The sequence below is a fragment of the Gallus gallus genome, chromosome 1, assembly GCF_016699485.2.
Source record: "Gallus gallus isolate bGalGal1 chromosome 1, bGalGal1.mat.broiler.GRCg7b, whole genome shotgun sequence".
NCBI classification, from domain to species: Eukaryota; Metazoa; Chordata; class Aves; order Galliformes; family Phasianidae; genus Gallus; species Gallus gallus.
Window position 1 is genome coordinate 87,215,612 of NC_052532.1, and position 21,684 is coordinate 87,237,295.

Consider the following 21,684-nt stretch of genomic DNA (forward strand, 5'->3'; position numbering starts at 1 on the left):
TTCAGTACAGTCTCTGACCTAATATAATGTGGATTCTCTATCTATTAGTTTAAAATCCTCCTGTTTTTTTTCTGGTCTCATTCATTTTCTTTCACTTCTGGCTCTGGTAATACCTGTCAAAGGGAACATAACTCAAGTGACCTAATTTTGGTGGTTATAAGGACTGTAATAGAAAGTATTACTTTTATTTCACACCAGTAGGTCAAATTAATTTTATCAGCTAGAACTCATGTTGGTGACCAGGCCCTGTAAAGAGCCTCCTCGTGCTCCTTGGTTCTGGATGTGCAATTTCAATTGAAGAAGAAATGCTTGGAGCCCCGGAACTGCAGAGGGCATGGACATGCTTTCAGCATGCAAAGGTTTCCTATCATGTCCTGCAGATCAGCATTTTTTGGGCAGAGTTTCTTTCTTATCCGCATGCTTTGCACTTCTAGAGATTTCCAGACTCACAGCATTCTCCTCCCCAGAATAAACTTTTTCCATTAAAAAAACTCCCATAATAGATAAAGCTGTCATTAGGGATATTCTTCAATGTTGTCTGCTTCAGCAGGAGAGAAATCCCAGCCACCAAACTATGGTGGTGCCCAGGGTTGGGGGTTAGAGAACTGCTTGGGTTATAAAGGAAAAGAATATATAACACCATCTTTTCTTGTGAGACTGATTCTTGTTTGTAGGGGCAATGCTTTACACAGATTTCTCTTTGATATTTGTCTTGAAGAGTCCATGGTGTACTGGGTGCTATGAAACAAAACTAAGTGAGCCTCATGTTTACACTTCTTCCTCTCCTTTGTCAGGTTATTGCTCCCTTCTGCAACCTGACTTTGCTTTCATCTTTTCTCTTTCAAATAGTCCCATATGAGTCCTTTTCCTCCTCATAAATCTTCCAGGGACTGCCTTTTTTCCCACTTCTCTAGCAGTCATATCTTTAAGAGATGTCGGTGGCAAAGAGGCAGTTGTGTGATCTGGAGATTTGTGTAATTAAGTAGTCAGAGCTCGCACCCTGAAATAAATGGATCTCTGTTAAATTGCTTGGCTCTCGGTGATTGCCGAGCACTGGAATTACAGAGCTAAGGAACCACCGGCAGCAATTTACCTCTCTGAAACACCCTGGAAATGTGGATGACAATGAGAATGTGCTCAAATAACACTGACAGCAGTGGGAGCCAGCCGCAAGGAAGGCAGACATAATATAGCCTCATTTTTGTGACAATAGATGACTGATATGTTTGATAGCTTTCTGTAAGATCGGGCAGAGATGACTAACTATGGTATTTCACATTACAGAAATTTGAGGACTGAGTCCGGCACTCCAGGTAAAAGTGATACATATGAGATACAGCCTTTAAACAGAATAGAAAAAGAAAAAGAACACAGAAAAATGTGCGTCTGATCTGAAGCTAAAGAACCAATTTGTCAATTTGCAAGGGGCTGCCCGAGTTCCTGATCACAGCTTATGATAGGGCTGCAAAGGGAGAGGTTGAGAGAGAGACTTGGGGAAAAAATCAGAATTAACCTGCAAGAAAGCGTGGTGATTTGACAAAGAAGGGAAATCACAAGGGCAGAACTGAAAGGCAAGCAATGTTCTGACCCTGGGGTCACTGCAGAAAGTCCAGAAAAGAGAATTAGGAGAAAGGGAAGCAAAGCTCAGAGTATGAGTACAGAAGAGCAACGTGCAGAGCTGCCTGGATTAGGACAAAGTGGTGCATAGCCTTATATTCTGAAAGCATGCAAGCATTACACAGAGTTACATCAGCTTCCACAAATGTGCAAACGCCAGCTGACCATGAACAGCTTGGGTGAGAGGACATCACCAGCCCCATTTGTGCAAAGTAATCCTTCACGGGAGCAACAGACAAGATTTCGGCAGAAGATAAATGAGCTGTTAGCCTGAGAGCAAATGGAACATTTATTAATTTTAAGCTCTACACAGGTGTACAAACCAGTGTTGTGTCAGAGACAAAGACAGGAGAGAAGAGCCAGGATAAGACAAATGCACCGAACTGATGTTTGCAGTTGTGATCTTATTGCTACTAAGAGAGTGAGTGAAGCAAATGCATAAGTAAATAACATATTGCAGAGGGACAGTGTATAATCATACCGGGGACAAAAATATCCTTTACTGATTTTCAAACTGGTCAAGTGCTTCATCTTATGCAGTGGTGCCACACCCTGGAAGAAAGGGTGACAACATTTGAAGAGCTTTAGGATTCTTCCGTAGCGCAAAAGAAAGCGCTCAGAAATCACATATCCCCTAAAGCCCAACTGTTCCACTGTACAGCACAGACATGAAGAAAGGAGCTGGCTGCACTTATCGCTATGGGAAAAAAAGGGGAGCAAGGAGCAGGAGAAACAGCAGGAGTCTTCCTGTAGGGAAAAACAAGCGTTTCTCTAAGCAGTAGGGTGAAGGAAGGTTATTGGTCGTATATTTTAGGTAAATGTTTTTGTTGTTCTTTTTAATTGAATTACACAAAGATATTCTGCTGTCTTTGCAGGCAGCAAGAATATTTTTCTTCACACTGCCTCTCATCTCTCCAGGTAAATGAAAAGATCTCCCTTTATGCTGTTTTATTTATAATGCAGATATCAGTCTTGGATACCTGTTTGACCCTTTCTGCTGTCTGCTTGCTGTCCTCTTCACCTAATTTGCTATATTTGCTAAATATACGACTTGGTGTAAGCTATGTAACCATAAAGCCTAAATAACGCAAAAGAAAAGTCAGTATTGAATACTGCATTTCACATCCTAGTGAACAAAATTCCCATATTTCCATTACACAGACATTCATTACTTTTCTGCAGGTTTGCCATCATCATTGCAAAGTTTTTCTACGTGTTCTGGCTGAGACTGCCACTTAGGGTCATTTAATTCAGTTCTAGAAAACTCAGTTTTCCAAGTGGCGTTAATGTGATAGAAATGAGAAATCCTCTTCTTCCTTCCTCCCTTCCTCCCTTCCTCCCTCCCTCCCTTCCTTCCTTCCTTCCTTCCTTCCTTCCTTCCTTCCTTCCTTCCTTCCTTCCTTCCTTCCTTCCTTCCTTTTTCTTTCTTTCTTTCTTTCTTTCTTTCTTTCTTTCTTTCTTTCTTTCTTTCTTTCCTTCTTTCCTTCTTTCCTTCTTTCCTTCTTTCCTTCTTTCTTTCTTTCCTTCTTTCTTTCCTTCTTTCTTTCTTTCTTTCTTTCTTTCTTTCTTTCTTTCTTTCTTTCTTTCTTTCCTTCTTTCTTTCCTTCTTTCTTTCCTTCTTTCCTTCTTTCTTTCTTTCTTTCTTTCTTTCTTTCTTTCTTTCTTTCTTTCTTTCTTTCTTTCTTTCCTTCTTTCCTTCTTCTTTCTTTCTTTCCTTCTTTCTTTCTTTCTTTCCTTCTTTCTTTCTTTCTTTCTTTCTTTCTTTCTTTCTTTCTTTCTTTCCTTCTTTCTTTCCTTCTTTCCTTCTTTCTTTCTTTCTTTCTTTCTTTCTTTCTTTCTTTCTTTCTTTCTTTCTTTCTTTCTTTCTTTCCTTCCTTCCTTCCTTCCTTCCTTCCTTCCTTCCTTCCTTCCTTCCTTCCTTCCTTCCTTCCTTCCTTCTTCAAAATTGCTTTCTGAACCCAGGTTAATTTTTGAACTCAATAGCGCTCTGTGTCAAGGAGCTTCCTTACACACTATGTGACAAACATAATACTTGTTTTGAAGTTGCCATCTCCTTGACACCTTCTAGCACTTCTTTTTTTTTTTTTTTTTTTTTTGGAAGAAAGGATGAATGGGTCTTCCTTGTTCATCTTTACTTAGTTTCTGCTGGGTGAACAATTTTACCATACCTTACCTGCTTAATGTACTTTGAATATAGATTAAAGTAGGTAGCAGGGGGAGTTATGTGTCATGCAATGGTGCTTTTTTAAAATAATGTGTGGGAAGAAGGGAAATAGCCTGCAGTTTTGCACTCCTGCTAATTACCTTCTTCACCAGCTCATTGTAACTTGTTCCACACCGCACCGTTTGTGCTCACTCTGCCGTAGAAGTGAGCCAGCAGTATTTGAGTATGAAAAACCTTCTGGTGTGTGGTGGAGTTCTATTATTTGTCCTGCCTTTTTAGGAGATAAAAGCTGCTAACTAGCTGGCTTTATTTTTATTCTGCAGCTGTGATTTCCTTCGCTGTCTTTCAAGCCCATTAATCAGTTTCCCAATCTAGAAGCAGGGCACAGATGTAGAGAATCTATTTTTTCATACGGCTCCTTTATGTCCTGAACTCATGGATTCCCTGGCCTTAACAAAAAAATTAAAGCCATCAGTTAAAAATTAGAAATTCTGTTACACCCCCACGAGTTTGGGTCTTTGGCAATGTCCCTTTAGCCAGTGATCGGCCTGAAGCTCCCTTGTTCCTTTCTACCTTATCTTCATGTAGTTCTGTGGTCTGGTCACATGCTCTTCTATTTCTGTAACAAATGTAATCAGACTGGCTCTGATTGTGTCTGACAAGGGACCCTGAATGTGGTGGTGGTTTTTATGTCCCTGCTTTATAGGGGTACAATTCCAGTATCTTTCCCTTACAGATGATAGGGGAGAACACAGTCAGTTTCATACATAAGAAATTTGTTTATTACACTTACATGTTTTACACAAAGCTTTCTAAAAGGGGAGGTACTCAAAACACAATAATTCAGTCTTTTATATTCTTCGGGAAACTTTAATTAGTATGCACAGAAAAAGACATGAAGAATTCATAATGTTCTTTTTCTCCTGGTTTGTTGTAGGATGGATATGTACTTGTCCTTTCCCTGAGAACTTTCAGGTTCTCAGTTCAAGTTTGGGCAAGTTGATCCTTGCCCAAAACATGCTGAGTCCTATGGAAAAACTGTTCTAAATATACATGTAAGGTGAAGTGTGGGATTTTGGTTACTTGTTAAATAGGTAATGGAACATCGATTCTCTAGTGGATTTGTTTTTTACTTTAAACTTTTTTACTTTATTACTTCATAATTAAGAAATCTAATTGCTGAATCCAATAGCTTTATTTAGCGTAATACAGCTTGCCTTTCCTAGTGTGCAGAATATGTTTAGTACTGATCACACTTTTTACTAGCGTACTTTTAGTACAAGCAAAGTTTTAAACTCTATAAATACCATTATGACACGTTATTTTGTATTGCACGATAAATTCCTTGCTCATTGGCAGTTTCCAAACATTGCTTTCTATGGCTATTTTATTCCCACCCTGGAGCACGTGGAATTTGAGGTGGGAATGGAGGAGTGAGATACTGCACCTTCAGGAAACTGAGTCTTTGCTTGCTACTGATGTTCTGCCTACAGAGCTAGAGTAAGGCATAGAAACTCAAGAGGTGTTTGTTGGTGCTGAAGGAAAATGTTTGTGATGAGAGAACGGGAAAAGGTTGAGGAGAGGCCTGTAATTTACTAGAACAGATTTGATGAAGCACGCCAAGTAAAGGGTACTGCCAGGAATTCTGGTTGCAGTCAGAGGGGAGAAACTTTTTGTGCAAACATTACGCAATTGTTTACAAGTAATTAAATTATAGAAGAATGATTCTTGGTGAGGAGGGGTTGAGGCCATCTTTCTCAGGAATAAAAGAAAAGTTGTCAAAAATACTTTGTTAGTGGTATTGATTGTTTTGACTTTCTGATTTTATTTCAGTAACATCCCAAAAGTCTAATTTTGATAAAGTAGAATCTATTGCTTTTCCCCCCTTCAATTACATCACTGGTGTTTCTTGTGGGCAGAGGTTCTTAGCTGCTGAGAGAAAGTTAACACTGTAGATTCATACTGACAAACAACCATCTTTACTTAAACAAATTACCTAAGTTCTTACTTACATGACCTCTATGACCAAAAGATCAGTGTCCCAAGTTAACCTTATGCTCAGTGCTGTTGAATACTTCTGGATTTCACTGGACGTGATCAAGTCAAAGGTTATGAGAAAGTATGAGCAGCAAAAGGTTTTTTTAGCAATCAGCACAGGTAAAGATGCCCACTTGCTCTGCAGTGATTTACATTCTGTTGTTGCTTATGCTTGACATCCCTGGGGAAGAAGAAAGGTAGAGTGAGAACAAAGAGGCAGACATTGTGTTTTTTAAGTTACATGAGTAGTCTTCATCTTTTTTTTACCTCCTTTGCTGTCCTGAAAGTGGAAATACTCCTTGCTGTAAGTGATTGCAGGTTCCTAATGCAGGTGTCAGTGCTCTTGTTACATGAGACACAGCCAAAGTTAAAAAAAAGAAGACAAATTGCTGTCTTTCAGACTTCTGTTGCTGAAACTATGGAGGGTGATTTGGGATTGGAGTGCAGTTAAAAGGATGGTAGTAAGATGCAGAATTAATTCTGCAAGTCTATACTCTTTGAGAAAAATCCAAGTTGCTCTTATGCTACCAACGTGTATGCTAATGCGTCTTGGGATTGACTCTTTGGTAACATATTCCAGAGGGCTCAAAAATGATTGTAAAGAATATATGAAAAATTCAGAAACATTGCTACAGTATGATTTACTCTGACAGATTTACCAGCTCAGGGAAGAGGTTTGAGGTAACCAATTCATCTGTAATATCCCAAGGAAATGCTAGTCAACAAATGGCTGATTTAGAGATGGATGTTATCCCTACTCCTTTCAGCAGCTGTGCTATAAAATAAGAGAAGGCTGAGAAAGTTCTTAAAAAATGAAAGTATAATCAGAGATAAGTAAAAAAGGCAATGGTTAATAAAGTCATCCTGAAATCCTTCTCTTTTCCCTCTCACAGCAATGCTCTGCAGGTTTCACTGCAGCCACTTCTCTGTCTGTGAACACTACGTCTCATGGTTTCTTACAAACTGTATTTTGTGCTACACTTTAGTTAACTAGCCAGGAGATGAAAATACAGAAAAGAGAAAAAAATAAAAACTTATACTTACTGAAGAAAAAAAAAAAAGGCACTTTTTTTCTCTTTTGTCTTCTGTTTCTGAAAAACAAGAGAAAGCCTAAAGACTTTAAATACCTAGGTGGCTTAGATGCAATATATTATTCATATCTTCTTTTACCTCTCAGCATGGAGGGCATTCCTAGGAGAAAGAGAGTCATATGTGTGTGCCGTAGCTGCTGGAACAACCTAGTGATGCTGTTGGCAGTTCACTATGGGTTGGAGCAATTCTAATTTGTGCTAGGATTTAAATCTTCCTTAGCTGTCTTTATTATAAAGAAACTGAAGAGGAAGACAAAGAGAAGCTTACAGCATTTTATTTTATATTTTTTCCTTAGCTCCTCTCAGTAGATCCATACTAAGCGCAAAGCAGGATGGCTCAGTCAACTGAAAGTGTAGTTCATGAGCATGAAGACCAATATCTTCCTAGTTTTCAGGCCACTTGCTTGAGACATGATACCCCATATGCCTTCAGCTCCAGAGTTTGAAATCAGGAACAAAACAGTTTTTGTACCGCGATAAGTGATAATGTGATGAAATCGAACAATTTTTACAAGGTTTTCACAATCTTTTGAGATACCAGAGCAGAGACTCATGCTTTTATATGTCAGAGAAAGGGATCTTCTCTCATGTCTTCATTTTTCATGCAGATTGCTGGAGCAGAACATGGCTGAGCAGAACAGAGAAGGAGGTTTGGTGGACAATGGAGACTACAAGGTTTGAGTTCCTGTGGCTTGGAGTATCATGGTAGGATTCTTTATGTCACTTTCAATAGCAATTTGAGTGCAGACTCAAACTTTTCTCTCCTTGGGATAGGATGCTTAGTACTTCTCTATCCTCTGTAAATTCCTCAGGGTTAATGTGGGTTGAGGTCACAATATAGCACATTCAGTTGGCAGTGGATGGCATCTGATCTTTTACTGTATCTTGCTACCTGTTTGCAGTAATGTTTTAGAAAATTTGATGTCTACAACATTGAGATTCTTTCTAATTTTTTGAAATTGGCTTAAAAATGATTTAAGTGGATCAGAAATGTAAGTGAAAGCCACACACTCATGCAGAAACTAGTCTTGACTAAGTGAGTCTAAAAGCCAACTGTAGTCTTAAATATTTCTTTATGTGTCATTAGAATTTTGTGATCATTTTAGATTATGCAAAATAATTTTTTAACGTATATTAGAGTTCTGTTTTGAAAAGTGATCCTACAAACAGCTCCATGGAATACTTGTATTTGTGCTATGCTGATTAACAAAGTAATGTGCTAGTGCTAAAATCTTCAGCAGTAACAGCAATGATGCAGACTGAGCAAATAAAACCTGTAGAAAAATCTCAGAATGTCAAAATTGCAGCTGAGCAGATAACAGAAAAAAATGACTAATGTTGGTGTTGTTGTGTGGTTAGCATAGTTACATTCACCGTCAAAAAATAGACTAAACTCTAACTAGTTGTCCAGTACTTCTGCTTTCCTTCATTTTCATTTGTTTATTTGCTATAATGAATAGGATTTTTCTTCTCATCCAGTCCTCGTCATTTTAAATTTGTTCTGATGTTTAACAAACTGCAGGCATTTTGCAGACCACAGGCTGGGATACTCTGGTTTAGAGGCCAGTCTAATGTCTCCAGGCTATATTCACTCTTTAGTATTGACTGGAATAACAGTGAAAACCTGGTGTGTCAAAGGTGGGTTCCAGTACCTAGTGGAATCAGAGCTGTGCTGCCTGATATATTCAGAGCAGAGTTAAAAATCTGATGGGAAAATGGAGAATGTGTTTAACTCTTCCACCGTATATGCGTTAAGGACATTCTTATTGGGTCTATAAATACAAACATGAAATAAACCATCATTTCTGAAGCTTTGCTTTTTAGCAATTAAAAAAGAAATTGATATCTTAAATAGTAATCTTAATGGAGCAGATATACCAAATACCTCCTATAACAATATTGCACTAAGAAAGCTATTTTCAAGTATCTTCCTGTGACGAGATACTTTTAGATTAAAATCTAAGTAAGGAAGTTTTAAGAAAAAGAAGTTGACTATATTTTGCACAAGGCTATTTCACACTGATTCACACTGGTTGACTCTTAGCTGAATATGAGCCAGCAGTGTGCCCAGGTAGCCAAGAAGGACAATGGCATTCTGGCATATATCAGAAATAGTGCAGCCAGCAGGATCAGGGGAGTGTTCATCTCCCTGTACTCAGCCCTGATGTGGCCACACCTCGAGAACTGTGTTCAGTTCTGGGCCTCTTACTACAAGAAAGACCTTGAGGACCTGGAGCATGTTCAGAGAAGGGCAACAAAGCTGATGAGGGGTCTGGAGCACAAGTCTGATGGAGAGCAACTGAGGGAGCTGGGTTTGTTCAGTCTGGAGAAGAGGAGGCTCAGGGGAGATCTCATTGCTCTCCACAACTTCCTGAAGGGAGGTTGTGGTGAGGTAGGGGTAGGCGTCTTCTCCCATGTAACAGTGATAGGATGAGAGGGAATGGCCTCAAGTTGCTCCAGGGGACATTCAAGTTGGATGCTAGGAAATTTTTCTTCAAGAGAGTGGTCAGGCACTGGAATGGGCTGCCCAGGGAGGTGATAGAGTCACCATCCCTGGAGGCGTTCAGGAAACATTTAGATGTTGTACCAAGGAACATGGTTTAGTTGGAAATACTGGTGATAGGTAGACAGTTGGACTGGATAACCTTAGAGGTCTTTTCCAATCTGGGTAGTTCTATGAATCTATTTAATCTTCATGTTTACAAAGAAATAAACAACAACAAAAAAATGACACTTTACTTATATCCCTCTGCTTGTGTTTTTGGTGTTTGTGTTGTGTTTTTAATTATTATTATTTTAGCTAATAATAGGCATCAGAAATTGAAAACAAATATTACTTTCAGAATATAAATCAATTCTGGTGAGGAAAATACATGCAAGTTTTTCTGAATGTCTTCTAATAAATGGCTGACCTAAAACAACTTTAGTCAGTCTCATGGACAGTCGGGTGCAATCCTGACTACATAATTTGAGAAGCTGAATAACAGAGAAGAAAAAAGTTGTTTGAACCTCTGTTTATTTGTGGCTTCCTCAGAGGCTTGTGTGGGCTGAGCTCTGGAAATTTTGGCTATTATTGATGAGAAAGAAGAAAGAAAGAAAAAGAAAAGGCTTATAAGAGGATCCTAACTATGAAGTAAACAATTATCTCTAAACCCATGTTAAAAGCTACAAAACCATGACCTAGTTAAAGTGCTCATTTTATAAGCTTATAGGTAAACAACATCTCCCTATACCTTCTTGTACCCGTTTCTTTTACTGTGCTGTACCCTGCCCTGCTTGTGTTTGCAGAATCTTGTCTACAGTGAATGTTCTGCCTCTTGGGGAATAGGGTACGCAGGGATTGATTGATTAACTAATTAATGCTCCATAGAAGAACAACCTACTAATCTAACTATTGCTGTTAACAGTGAGTAAAGTAAGTGGCTTTCTGAAAGAACAGTTGCTGTTTCTTTCTGTGGGTAACCGGTCTTAGTTTCATTGTTTTAGCTGACAGACACTTTTCCAGATCCACTCCTGGTCAGATTTTTTACTTTTGCTGCCACATGTTCAGACTTGATAAAGAAAAGCAAAACTTCTGGTAGAAGTAGTCTTGTGTTAAGCTTGTATTAAACTGCCACTGGAGATGAGTATGCTCGTGTGGGTAGAAGGTCTCACTGTCTTGGAGGGTTACAGGTAACAACAGCTGGCACCCTATTTGGTGAATTTGTCACTGTCAATACCAGACTTGCTATGTGGGACTCTCCGTAAGTGGGAGTTGGAGCCTGACCTCAGTACCTGCCCTGCATCCCCATACCTTGTTAATTACATCTGGATTCTTCACAAGCCCTTCTCATAAAGACAAATAGGAATCAGACTAAGATTATTGCAAGCCACAGCACGACAAAATGGGAATCCTACTTGAATTCCCTTCTGTATTTGTGTGCCGGTACCTTGCTGACCACGTGTCTCTGCAAGCAACTTTCCATTTCTCTAGAATATAAATGTACATATGCAATTATTGCTCAGTTACAGCTGCCCATGGGTAAGCTGTCTTGTTCTGAGAATGGTTCTTGTGTGTTGTCAGCTCAAACGTTGTTGATAGCTCTGATCTGGAAGCTCTCTGAGAGACAAATGAAATTTTCTCTTCAGCACAATACAGAAGACTGTACTGTGGTCACAAATGTCAAGTGCTCCTGCATGAGAGAAACAAAGACAGCACATGCTATAAAAAGAATAATTCTGTAAAAACTGACGGCAGATGTTGACTGTTTACTAGCCACCCTTGTGTGCTGTAATTGGAGATGTGGAACTCCACCAGCCCGGGCTTTCCTCCTATCACCCATTGCACGTTTTTACTTTGAGCTAATAGTTTTCCTGACTCCTTGGACAAACACCAGGTGTCACATTCATAAAGAGTCGTTTGGGTTTGCTAAACAAAATTTTGCATTTTAAAAAGCTTCACTTGCAGAATCCAGTCATCCCTTTGATTAAGCTAGTTGTTCTTTGGGAGAATGAGGACTATGTTGTGTGCTTTGATATTGAAACAGAAGATATAGGATTACGTATAATGTTTGTCAGGCTGGTAATACAACTAAGAGTCAAAAGTTTTGGGGTAGTTTTGGAAATTAATTCAATATTCATCATTATCCACAGAGCATCTCTAGAGATTTCTACAATAGTGTCACAGCAAATCTATTCAGCTCTTAAGAAGAGAGAGACCATTCTCACAGCTGAGCTAATTTATACTAATGCCTAGCATAACAGAAGTCATTTCATGGGATCTTTATGCATTATGTCTACAATTAGTTAAAGGGTACATGCTTTATCACCTTATCTCATTTACTAAAAGTTGGTTCTCATCTATTTGCAAATTTTGCAGGCTAACAAAGCTTAGCTGTCTATTTCCAAAATAGCACATCTTGCTAAAATGTGCCTCTATAGAAGATTAATTATTTTAAGGTGGTTTTTTTTGTTTTTTTTTTTTTACCAAACAAAGCAAGAAAACTTCAATACCAATAGGTTGGGAATTTTTGCTGCTTAAATTTACATATGTAAATTTCCCTAGGTAACAAAAATTTATTCAAGCTGTAAATTCTCAGTGCTCATGCTAACAATAGATAGATTCACTACAGAGTGATTATACTGGATAGGCTTAACATCTGGGAAAAAAAAAAATTAAAGCTTTTATGCAGTTTCATAAATACGTACAAATTGCATGTGGTAGAATTCATAGATGAATTGCACCTTAGAAATAGCTTCAGTATTGGTATCAGGACTGCATTGCACTGCCTGCTATCGTGCACACTCAATCCCAGTATAGTGCAGCTAGGAACCTCTAGGCACTTTTCTCCTAAAATATCTGACAACATTAAAACATATGAATGTAGGACTGACTTTCCCATGTCTAACTGAATAACCACGTAGACCAACACCTTGTCTTCAACTAAGGCATTGGAAAATGCTGCTTCTGATACCAGCTTTGACAATAACAAATTACTGAGATGAATCATGTTTCACTCTCCTGTAAGTGAGAGTTAAAAGCAGGAAACCTACTACTACGTCCAATGTTCTGCCTAAAACATGGCAGCAAGTACCTCAGAGTCTGAGGATGCAGCCAGTAAGTTGGAGTGGAGTACTCACTACAAAGTAAAGCTTTTTAGCTACAGGTTAAAAGCTGGAAGAATACTGCTATAGTAATAGCTTCGTTTCACTGGCATTCTTATTGATAGAAGGATTTGGAAGGAGACCAGAGAGTCACAGAGGCCTGTTTTTCATTATTCTAAGGACACTTCCCAGAAGCATTCTTGCAGCTCCATAACAGGTATTTTTAATCTGGGTGTCGTGAATATCAAGAAAAGCGTAGCTGCCAGCAATGCAGTGTACATATTTGTGTCGTTAGCCAGGGCTGTACCTCTCCTTATTTAAACCATTAGGGCATTGCTCTAAATGATGTCCTACCTTCCTCATCTGACATCAGCCGCACAGGCACTCATCTTTGTAAGCTCTGCTTCTGTGACTTTAGTTGTACCCAATGCCATTGCCAGACAGTGTGAAGGGACCCTAGGAGTTACACATTGTTTGTCTCCACTCTAAGGTGCCTTCACACAACTAGAACAATAAAAAATTGTTCAACTCATTATTGAAACTGAATGAATGTTAGGGAAACATGGGAAAACAATTTCCCAACATCCTTAAACATCAGATTTTGGAACAGCTCGTTCTAACACCTATGAGGTGAGATGCTGTTCTTCATTTTGCTCTCCAGGAAATGGCACACCAGAGTAGCTTGTGGGAAGTGGGCCACACAGTAATGAAATTCTGTGCCAGAAGAACAGTATAGAAAATGAACATTGCAATAACACATATCGAGGGAAACATTGTTGGGAGAAGAAGCTACCATCTCTATTTTTCTTAATAAAATTAGTTACTGACCTCTAACTGGATGCTTTACAAGTTATAATGCTAGCAAATACGTATATGTATATATTTCATTTTAAATGAGAGGCTGTTGGTTTTATTTAGTTGCCTTAGGAAGAATATCTGATGAAGATACATTTACAGACAGGTAATAATGTTAGTAACAGACCTTATCGGAAGTGATTGCAGTCCAGCAATTAAACTAAGTTTCCCTGAAGCAGGTTAATTGAACTGCTCTGCAGTATTTTGCCAAGATTTATCCTCTTCTGTAAATCTACTTGTGTCAGCCCTTTCAGATGGTTTTGAAAGGTCTGAGAACCTCCAAAGATACGTTTGTGTATTTGTTATTTAAATCAGATAGGTATGGTGGTGTTACCTAGAAATTCCTTACAATTATGCTGTTACCATACTCATTTGAGTTGTCTGACTTTATTGTTTTAATTTGTAAGTTGAATTGTTGGAGGAAGAATGTACTGAGGCATGATGTAATGATGCAAATGTGCATCCTGATCTTTTGAAGTGTTTGAGTCTTTCAGTGTAGACAGTCTGGATACTTCATTCAGTATTGTGATTTCCAAGTATTAAAGTCCCATTGTGGACAGTTGTTAGTCTTTCAGCTGCTTACTCTGAAAAATCTTCTGTCCTTATGGAGAGTATTACCTCTCTACCCTAGGCTTCACAAGGGAAGGGGAGAATTGGTTTGTGTTTGTGGGATCAGAGAACTCAGGATATTGAGTGCTTTTAACTCTGAGTTGTACCTTGTCTGAGACAACAATTTGTGCTTCAGTTTTCTGTTTTATATCCCAAAATATGAAAAAAAAATCACTACACATAGAAGTCAGTTTTTGTATTTCAGACCTCGAAGGATTTTCATTTTTTTTATCCAAAAATGTACTCAATGGCATTGCTCTTTGCAGGGACACTGCAGTCATAGCTCCTTCTGCTCAGTGACAGCAAACATATCACGTCTGGAACAGCCTCTCTTGCATCAGACACACAGTCATCAAGCAGGCAGTCACCTAGGAGCACCCTTGCCGTTTTCAGTTTGACTCTAGCCACAAGCAGAGTCTCTGAGTGCAACAAAAAAGTGTATTGAATTCACTTCACTAAGTTAACCTTAAGAGGAATATTAGAAGAGTTAAGAGTGAAATAGTGCATGCAAAGGTGAGCAGTTCAGAGAACAATCCCTACTTGAGAAACAGCTTCTAAATAGCAGGCAGAGAACGAAGCACATAAATTACCTATGTGCCAAACTACCTGAAAATAATTTGGATACTCACTGAAGCAAAGTATTGTATCCAATGGTTCACTGCTAGGGCAGATCCATCTGCTTTCATTTCACTTTATTTCTATCCCTTATAAGAAAATCAACATACTTTGCCTCCCTAGTCTACAGTCCATAAAATCAGAACTATCAAAATTCCTTCTGTCTTAAATAGAGGTCTGAACACTTACTGTTTTTATTAGAAAGTGCTTTATTTTTATGTGATTGCTTCATCCGAAGGAAGGTAGGAATGAGTAGTTCAGACTTAAGGTACGAGGTCAGAACCATTGACTTAACCTTTTGATTCCAGTTTGCTATCAGATACCAAACTGCAAAGATGTTATATAGTATATATTTAATTTATCTATGAGAGTTTAGAGAATCACAGAATCACAGAATCACCGAATCACCGAATCATAGATAGAATCATAGAATGGCATGGATTGGAAGGTACCTCAAGGGTCATCAGGTTCCAACCCCACTGCCACAGGCAAGGCTGCCAGCTGCTAGATCAAGTACTAGATCAGGCTGCCCAGGGCCCCATCCAGCCTGGCCTTAAACACCTCCAGGGATGGGGCATCCACAGCCCCTCTGGGCAGCCTGTTCCAGTACCTCATTATTCTCAGTGAAAAACTTCCCCCTGATATTCAATCTAAATCTCCCTCCTTTAGTTTAAGACCATTCCACCTTGTCCTATCACTATCTACCCAGGGAAAAAGTTGATTTTTCTCCTGTTTATAAAATTCCTTTAATATTGAAAGGCTGCGATGAGGTGTCCTGCAGCCTTCTTTTTTCCAGGCTGAACAAGCCCAGTCCCTTCAGCCTGTCTTCATAGGAGAGGTGCTCCAGCCCTTGGATCATCTTCATGGCCCTCCTCTGTACTCTCTCCAAAAGCTCCACATCTTTTCTGCGGTGAGGGCCCCAGATGGGATGTCTACCATTAGCACTGAAAAACTGCAAGAGACACCTGGCCAGGATGTGTAAAGGAATCTGCCTATGATGTATTATAATACTATGGTTCTGTTTACTTTTGGTATTTGTTGATTCTATGGGCATCTTATCAAGGACAGGATGCTATATAATGGCATAATTTGGGCAATAGAGCCATACTGGATTAAACAGAAGATTCTCTACATTTTTAATGTAAAACTAAGAGTTTGTGCCAGCATCTCTAAGCACTGAATGCAAAGTTTGTCCTTGTTCTGCCTGATTCAGCGGAGGAATTTATGGTTGAATCTCTCATTTACAAGCTGAGAATTTCACAGGCAGGAGTTGATGCATTCTCTTTCCATTCCTCTGTATTCCACGTATTTTTGTAAAGTTTTTCATGGGCTGTCTTTAGAACGGCCTATGAGCCATAAAACTATTGTAAAGTAACCTAAGTAAACGAGGATTTTTTTCAAATCAAAACAGTACCACGCACATAAACACAAACCAACAGCACACAAAACATTAACAATAAAATTATCTGTATTAAATAAATTAATTTAAAAATGAAAAAGGCTAAAATTCCACTTGGCTGAGTTCTGCTTTTGCAGGCAATAGAAGTTGTACCACTCCTTTCACCAGGAACCAGGAGAAAACGTGTTATGATGAGCAGATAGGAATGTAGATGGATACTGTGCATTGGCACTGTTGAAGCCAGCCTCCACAATTTATCAAAGGTGATTTTATTCATGGGATTTAGACTTCAATAGCTGCAATAGGCACAGCACATGAATCTGAAAACACCTATCTGCATTGTTTGATGCTTTCATGCCTTTAAAAATCTAGCCTCGCAAACTAAGGTGGAAAAACAAAATCCTAACAGTGAAGTCTTATTTTGATATGACCTACGCAAACATTTAGATGTGGTACTGAAATATACCACTGTGTGACACCATTTCTGATGGTTCTTTAGTTAAGTCAGAGGAACAAACACCTTAAACCCAGAGTAAGTCCAGGAGCCTCTTTTTTCACTTGATGAAACTGATGTTTTCATTCATCAGATAATTGTACTTAAAATTAGAACTACTCTGGAGTCAGTATTACCAAACAACCTTCTTAAGTCTATGTAATTGTTTGAGGTTTGTAGAATCCAGATTTGGAAAAAAAATGAAGTTGTACTTACCAGGCATTCAGATTTTTATATGGTTGACAGATTTCTGAGTGATTGAGTCCCTAATAATATTACAGGTGATATCCACTGAGATGGATTATTGAGCATCATGTAGATAAGATAGTTGAAATCTCATTGTGAATGTAATTTGTCTCATGGCCATTGCCATGCCATATGTGGTAGTGGAGTAGAAGACATTATACTCGCCTCTAATTCAGGGAGAGTCACAACAGATAAATTGGAGGTCAAAAAGGCCTTTTGAGAGAGCTCCTGCTGAAAAGGGTTCTATAAATGTAAAGTATTATTATTATTTATGAGCAGATTGAGTCAAATGTCATGTTGGATACACTTCATCAATCTGAGATTAGACTTGGGCCTGTAGCTCAGCAACAGCTCAGTAATATAAACTGATAGGGAAATGTTTTTACCAAGCTAATCAGAAACTTGAATACAATAGCAAACACTCCTTTACAAACAGCCCTGCCATCCAGTGATATTTCTGAGGTCTGGCATTTGGAGCAGCAGATGGGGTGGCACAGAGCTTTTTGACCAGGGCAAGAAACAACTCGCACTCTCCAGTCCATTGCAGAAATGTTAAATGTAGATCACATAAAGATTTTTTGCTGCATGATGGATCTGTGGAAACAGATATCAATATTTTATTATATCCACGAATCACAGCTGTATAGAAACGTTAGGAACACTGAAAAATGCATTGCCAGCATGTGTAGCATATTCTGTTCTTGGAGGAAACCTTTATTATTCACTGAGCTCTCGTCTCCCAGGAAAAGGGAAATGCCCCTCCCCTCCACGCTATGAACAAGGTAAATGAATTTTCCATTTTATGCAAGCCATCTTTGTGTTTGTGTGCATGCAAACTCGTAGGAAAAAGAAATATGCAATAGCTTTCTCCCTCTAAGTCCCTCACTATGTATAGGGAGACATACCTCTAGCTCACAGAAATATACACAGTTGAAGATACTTCATTTCCAAAACCTAAACAGCCAGCTTTTTCTCCTTTTGCATTTTTTCTCTTAAATTACTTTAATTAAGTTTACCCTAAGAAGCTTGTGAGGCCAGATAACCTTGTTATATGCAAGAAAAAAATTGCACACTATGGGGTAGTTCCTGCTATCATGGCCATCATTTATAAAGCCAGGATTTAATATCCTTTAAGCTTTGCTGCTTGCAGCCTCATTTTATTTAAACTGCATTTATATAAACTGCTCAGCAGATTAGAGAAGCAGCTCTATAGCGTTAATTTCAGTGTCACTTTCCAGCTGTTTTGGTCAGGCTTCATGCCTGGATTTTATGTATTTGTGCACTAAAAAGAAAATACGTCTCAATGATAAATCCTTCTCCAAAGCAGAGGGAAATAGCTGTAAATAACATCTGTTGAAATCAAATGAAAATAAAAGCCCACGGGAAAACCAGATACAATATGGAGCTTGAAAGCAAACTAACTGTAGAGTTCAGGCTTAAAAATGATCCAAATCCTTAAAATTATCCATAGATAGGGGATGGGAAATTTGTGACCTACCACTCGTACAGATCTTTCAGTTTCATATATAAAAGGGATCCATTATTGAAAGACGTATTGCACTTTTGGGTCTGATCCAAGGCTCCTTGAATTCATCTGAGGGATCTGTAAGTTCATTATGGATATCCATGACATTCACTGATTATCCTAGAAATAAATTTGTGCAACATGATGCTCTTGAAACTGGAACAACAGGGAAAGACAAAGCGATCTTCTTTTCAGCATCTATTAAAAGAATAAATCTGGGTATCCCAGCTGTTCCATTTCGGTCATCCTTACATCCCTGGAGCTAAGAGCTGAAATTTCTACTTTTTTTTTTTTTTCCTTCTCCCTCAGAGGCTCTGATCTCCTCTATCCAAGAGAAAGGCGAGCATAATCTAAAATCAGCTATAAAACTCAAGCACAGATCTTTTCATGTGACTATCCATTGTCATCTGCACTTAAGCATATAGCTTTTGTTTCCTTACGATAAACCCACACAAAGCTTGTGGCTTTGAATCTGTGTGTCTTGTTCACCTCACACTTCCATTTTTACAGGGCTAAATACTTGATGGTCCAACCAAGTCTTTCCTATAGTGCCCGGTGGACCATAAGGTACTTGCGAAGTAGCCGGAAATGACAAGAAAGAATTTGGCCCTACATCCTTCCAGGACACTTTTTGAGATTTCTTTTTTATACATCAGGCATTGCAGATTACAGACAGAGGAGTACCATAGCTTTCATAAGCATCCAATTATATTTTGGTAGAATTTTACTCCGACTTTACCTTCCATCGGGAATATATGATTTATTACATTTTACCCAGACAAACGAGAGAAATGCTTTAAGCCTGACCTTTACTGGTATTCCATGAACATCTAACTACTTCCACGTTTAAGATAAAATGGCTTCTTTCAGGCATACAGGACAAGAATATGTCGTGGTTCTTGTGTTTCATCGCAATTTATATGAAGAAGTAGAAGGCAATAGTGTCCTGAAAACTGAATACAGTGAACAGATGCTGTGGCATGTTCTGCAGGATTGCCTAAGCTTGCACAATAAGTTTTGCTTGTGGAAACTGAAATGTAGCACAGTTTGTAGATGGGGAGCAGTGAGAATTAATAACTAAATCAGACAAGGCTCTAACCCTTACCATCTCAGAAAAAGCAAATGTGCATGCACACAGCTTTTGGAAATTTCAGGAAGGTGAAACAACGTATAAATGTTAGAAAGTCTTAAATCAAGACAATCCACTTCAAAAGGGATAATTACTTAAAGCAAACGTAGCTTTATCTGTTAAAAGTAATACACGATGACTTTGAACACGGTGCAGAAATGTAGGAAATTACAGCTTCATTTAAACTGTGGGAGAACTATTCAGGTATGTAAAAAGGAGTGATTTTATGTGACTTTTTCCTTTTGTTTAAACAAAATGCATTCCTTTTTTTGTTTACACAGGTAGAGTTAGAGAGGTAAAAAAGAGAAAGTCAGAACTGCCTGTACTGACCCATCATGTCTGCTAAATCCCAGCTCAGTCTCTGCAAGAATCTCATTTGCTCTCTACTCTATAATTCCTAGTATTTTGTTTCAGCAGTTTTATTCGTTGCAAGGAAAGTCATTTCCATTGCATCCCTGGGAGACTATTCCACAGTCTAACAGACCTTGCTGTAAGACGCTGAGATTTTTTTTTAAATTGTATTTCAATTGATCTTTTAGAGTAGCACATACTGTCTCAGCTAAACTGAAAAGAATTGCAGAAATCTCTAAGCAAAAGTCTTTTCAGAAAACCAAAACAAGTGCCCTGTATGGGGAAAAACAGATATGCCGTGTGTGGAGGACAGACAGGGATGAAAACAGCAATCCCTTCAGAAATATATTTCACCGAGAGGAAGAAGGTGTGTCAGAGAAATTCTCTGTTCCTTTCTTTTGATATGCTGTTCTTAGATCCTCTGCAGATACATTGTGCTGCACCCAGAAATCCTGTGTGCCTCCTTTCCCTGCTGCTGGCACAGGAAAAGAAGCTGAGACAAACCCATACAGCCCTCCCGTGCCTGTCCTGGAAGCGCTGATTGCAGCCAGCACAGTAAGCCTGCAGCTTGCTCTGACACAAGGAATCAAATCAGCTCGCAGCCCCCCATTCAGAAGTGCTTATAGGTCATATCCCTTGGAAATGAGTATGATTGATCTGAGATTGCCTCTTCTTTATATTTCTTCTTCTTTCTCTTTCTCCCCGAAGAACAGTTCACATACAAACTACATAAAGGTGATAAACTACCTTTTTGGGGTATATTCACTGCTGGAGAAGCAAAGGTAAAATGAAGAGCGCAGTTAACAGGAAAAAATATCTTCTGAGATCGGTGACTCCTCTCCTTTAATAGTCTGCCAGCCCAAACTAATATGAAAGCATCAGATGCAAGGAGCTTTTGAAAGAGATTATAAAATTGTACTCCATGGGAAAATTTCTCAAGCAAATTTCAGCAGTCACTCACATCAACAATACGAAATGTTCAAAGCCACGGGGCGTACACAACCCCCAAATCCCAATAGCTGCAAAAAAGAAGCTATGAAATGTCTGTATCCCAGCAGTGAAAGCTATTCCTGGATGACCCAGACCAAAGATTTCATCAAAGTTAAACTGAGCCAGAATCTGAGTAATAAGGATGACAAATTGCCAGGAATATTTATGGGTGATATATATATAGTCACATCCTATAGGAATCAATCATGTTTTCTAACTGTGCTGAAGAAACAGTAAGGAACCTCACATTTCTGAAGTTTGGTCTTTGCTTGGAATTAAGAGAAACAAGAAGAGGAACAATTAAAAATATATATTTTTTTCTTACATCACTTTCTGTCCCACAGCAAATATATGAGAAACTTGAAGTCAAGCTTCCAAACATCTCTAACTGAACCGTGTAACAATGCCATAAATACCCCAAATCTTCTATTTATAGTGCAGTCTTGCCTCTGCAGCTCTGTTATCTCAATGGCAGATCTGAAGATGCAGCAAGGTAAGCTAGAGATCAGAGCTCAAGAAGCCCAGGAAAACACAGATGGTAAGCAACACCCAACCCTAGATCTGTTAAAATTTGTTGTTTTTCCGAAACTGAATGTCAGAAATGTTTTTTTTTCCATGCCGTGTTCTTGGAAACAAACCATTTCTGTTAAAATTACAGTAATACCCATCAGTTCAGAGTCTGAGAGATCCCTTTGCAGATCTCATACTGTGCTGTGATGGGAAGAGCAGCTTGTCCCTTTCCTGCTGCAGTTCTTGGCTGCATCACCCTGCATGTTCCCTGCGCTTCTGCATTAATAGCAGGGCCAGGCAGAAACCGGAATGTGTAAAGGAAAGAGGAGTGAAAGTATAGATGAAGGTCTCAAAGAGATTGACGTGGACTAACCTTAAGCTGGATCCTAGACACTGTGCCTATTTGGAAACAAGACAGAATATTTTGTATTTCTTAACTGAGGAAGCTCTTCATGCATGCCTGATTGCCA

General features: G+C 38.8%; 1 long non-coding RNA gene across 3 annotated transcripts in view; it reads left to right on the top strand.

The window, feature by feature from the left end:
• Positions 1–21,684, top strand: part of LOC112530378 — a 327,141-nt gene that overhangs the window by 200,715 nt on the left and 104,742 nt on the right. For all 3 annotated transcript variants that reach the window (XR_003071999.3, XR_005862045.2, XR_006930999.1), the window contains one exon: positions 7,518–7,614. This is a non-coding gene — a long non-coding RNA (uncharacterized LOC112530378). The remainder of the gene's footprint in view (positions 1–7,517; positions 7,615–21,684) is intronic.